This window comes from Vollenhovia emeryi, unplaced genomic scaffold (assembly GCF_000949405.1).
Source record: "Vollenhovia emeryi isolate VEMERY1.0 unplaced genomic scaffold, V.emery_V1.0 DF940234.1, whole genome shotgun sequence".
NCBI lineage: Eukaryota > Metazoa > Arthropoda > Insecta > Hymenoptera > Formicidae > Vollenhovia > Vollenhovia emeryi.
This window is the reverse complement of record NW_011966132.1, coordinates 7,808-11,474: the sequence shown is the minus strand read 5'-3', so window position 1 is coordinate 11,474 and position 3,667 is coordinate 7,808.

Below are 3,667 nucleotides of genomic sequence, written 5' to 3'. Positions count from 1 at the left end.
GGCGGGAGTGGCGGAAAGAGGAGAGGAAGAGGAGAGAAGGAGGAGGTGCTGAGAGGAGAGGAGAGAGGTACGGCAGCGGGAGGAACGGAAAGGCGGAAAGGAGGACAGAAGAATAGAAGGAGAGGTTAAGGACAGGAGAAGAGAGGATAGAAGGAAGGAGGAATAGAGACGGAAAGGAGGAGCGGAAGGAGGAGCAGGGAGAGATAGGGACTGAGTTGATGGAGCAGATGAGGAGGATCACAGGCGAGCTCAGAGGTATAAGGGAGGTGTTGGAGGGGAAGGAGGAGAGAGAGAAGGAGAAAGAAGAGAAACGGAGGAAGAGGCAGAGGGAGGAGGAGAAGGGAGCGGGGTAGAGGATGGGCATGATGAAGAGAGAGGAGGAGAGGAGAAGTGAAGGAAGTGGAGAGTTGGAAAGGAAAGGAAGGAGATGGGAGGCAGTAAAGAGACGGAGGAAAGAGGAGTGGAAGGGAGCAGAGAGGCAGACGAACAGCAGTGAGACGGAGGAACGGACAGAGGATGGAGTAGAGGAGGAGAAGAGAGAAGACCGGAGAGAGACAAGGAGACACGGGATCAAGGCGAGGAGGAGGGAAAGAGAAGAGAAGGAGGAGAAGGATAGGGAGGGAATAGGGGAGGAGGCAAGGAGGAGAATGGACAAGAGAGAGGAGAAGACAAAGGGGTTGTAGAGGCAGAGAGAGGTGAACGATAGAGGAGTGGAGTGAGAGAGAGACGAGTGGAGTGAGTGGAGAGACGGAGGAGAGGGGAGAGAGTGGAAGCTTGAGACGATCTGGAGAAAAAAGATGAAGGGATGAATGGAGTGGAGAAGGGAGAAGTGAGTGGAAGATGCAAGGATGGAGGACGGGAAGGAAGATAAGGAGGAGAGGGGAGAGGAGCAGAGAGAAGAGAGCAGGCAGAAGTCAAGGACGGAGGTGGAAAGGAGGAGGGGGAGAGAGGAAAGAGAGGAGGGGGAAAGGTAGGAGAGAGGGAGAGAGGAGAGAGGCATGGGGAGAAAAGAGGTGGAAGGGGGAGGGAGGGATAGAAAGGAGGAGAAAAGGAAGGAGAGAGATGAGAAAGAGTATGGAGGAGAGGAGGGTAAGATGGAGAATGCTGGAGAGGACGAGGATGGAGAGGGGCAGGGGAAGAGAGGTGAGAGTGGAAAATAGAAGGATGTGGGAAGAGGACGTGGACGGCATGTGGACGGAAGAGAGTGGAGTTGTCTCTCTACTGCCTCCCATCTCTCTCCTCCCTCCTCTCCAACACCTCCCTTATACCTCTCAGCTCGCCTATGATCCTCCTCATCTGCTCCACCAACTCCGTCCCTATCTCTCCCAGCTCGTTCTTCCGCCCCTTCTTTCCGTCTCTATTCCTCCTTCCTTCTATCCTCTCTTCTCCTGTCCTTAACCTCTCCTCTATTCTCCTGTCCTCCTTTTCGCCTTTCCGTTTCTCCCGCTTTCGTACCTTGCTCCTTTCCTCTTAGCACCTCCTCCTCTCCGCTTCCTCTCCTCTTTCCGTCACTCCCGCCTTTCCTCTCCCTTTTTCTTACTTTTTAGTTTACCTCGCTTCTCCGCCTTTCACTTTCGCTCTCTCCGCGTTTCCCAATGCCTCTTATTATACTATCTTATTCTACTAATTAATATGAACAACTTTTGTTTGGAACATTTTTTTATTCGTCTAATATTTTTTGAGATATTCAAGAAAAAATTGTAAACTTTTTCAATATTTAGCTTGATATCTCGATAATTGTTTGTCGAAGAGAAAAGTAGTACAGGACTTTTTTTACTTGATTTGGTCTCGGGAATATGCTGTTGCAATAATGCTTCAATTATTGAAAATTGTGTATTGTATAAACATACACAAAATTTACATACACCAAACTTTTCAATAATTGGAGCACTATTGCAACAGCATATTCCCGAGAACGAATCAAGTAAAAAAAGTCCTGTACTACTTTTCCCTACGACAAACAATTATCGAGATATCATAAGCTAAATATTGAAAAAGTTCACAATTTTTTCTTAAATATCTCAAAAAGTATTAGACGAATAAAAAAATGTTCCAAACAAAAGTTGTTCCTACTAATTAGTATAATAAGATAGTATAATAGGGGGTTCCATTTAAAAAATTAAAGGTGACCTTGACGTGATCTTGAAGCAACTATTCAAGGTGAAAGTAATGATACCATTTTATGCCCCCCTCGGAACCAAACAACTTTTCTCCGAAACATTTTGTCCTGAAATTAAAACCAAATAAGTTATTAGGGGTGATAAATTAAAATAATTCACCCTGTATAATATGTAATGTAATAAAGACAAAGGAATAGATGTTGATTGGAATATACTGAAGTATAAATAACATTCTCCTCAGTGTGGTGTCTGAGATGTACTTATATCTAGTCAAATATCACGAAAAGTTAAAATTATTTTTCAAACATAACTATCATTGCACAGTTAAAATAAAAAATTTCACAAAACAAGCTATCACTGTCCAAACACATTTGCTGAAAAATAACTATATTACAGTGATAGTTATATTTTATTATATTTTATTATATATGCTCATAGTTTCACAACAATAGATGCAAATTATTCAAGTATCAAAATAAAATATCAATGACAATTCAAAGATAAATTAGCTTTCCTCATCCATTAATTCAAGTTTTTTTAAGAAGCTTGTGACTTTAAGGATATTTATGTCATCTTTAGTTGTGAAGCCATAAAGAGCTCTTTGAATAAGCAACCACACATGGTCACATTGAACAGTAAACATTACGTCTAAAGCGAAAAATGTCTTGAAGCACACATCCAATGCTTGCTGAAAGCTTTCCAGTTTGTAATAGAAGTTGTCAATTACAACAAGTATTTCGTCTACCACATCTACTTCTTTGCCAACATATAAAATATATGGCTGTACAGAGGCAGATCGTCCAAATTTATTGCATATTGTTTCGCGTCTTTCTGCAATAAAATTTAGAACTTGGCCAGAAATCTGCAAAAGTGAAAATTTATTTGGTAAATTAAAATAAATAGTTAAAAAATTAAATAAATTATATATATATAAAACAAAACTTACCTTAACATTAGCAATAAAGGAATCTCTGCTTTCTTTAATTGTCGGTTTGAATTTCTTTTTGCCAAGTTGCACTTGTCTGCTTGGAGGAAGTAGTGAGGGAAGACACTGCATGAGCAAAATATCTGTTGACTCTGCAAGTAAAACATATTAATATATTTAATTAATAAGAAATAATTGTACACAATGTTAGCTTCAAATATTTATCAACGAATAGCAATAACAAATAAATAATTATGTTGTATTTATAAAGAGCATATACAGGGTGCTACGCAACATATTGACTTCCGGTCATGGGAAGGTAGAGGGGACTAAGACAAACAGAAAAGTATTGTACTATTTTGCGCTTGGGCGAATAGTTATCGAGATACGAAATTTTAAAAATCGCCGTATTAGCCCAACCTACTGGCGAATGTAAGCGCGCGGTGAGATGCGTCGGCATAGTGGCCCCGCGCGGGGAGACGTGCGAGCGGTCGCGTAAGCGGCGGACGGGCAGCGGCGCGCCTCGCCTTCTTACTCCTCGCCCCGCACCGCCATTCTATTCCTCGCCGCACACCGCCTCGAGCGGGGCAGCTAGGCCGACGCATCTCACCGCGCGCTTACA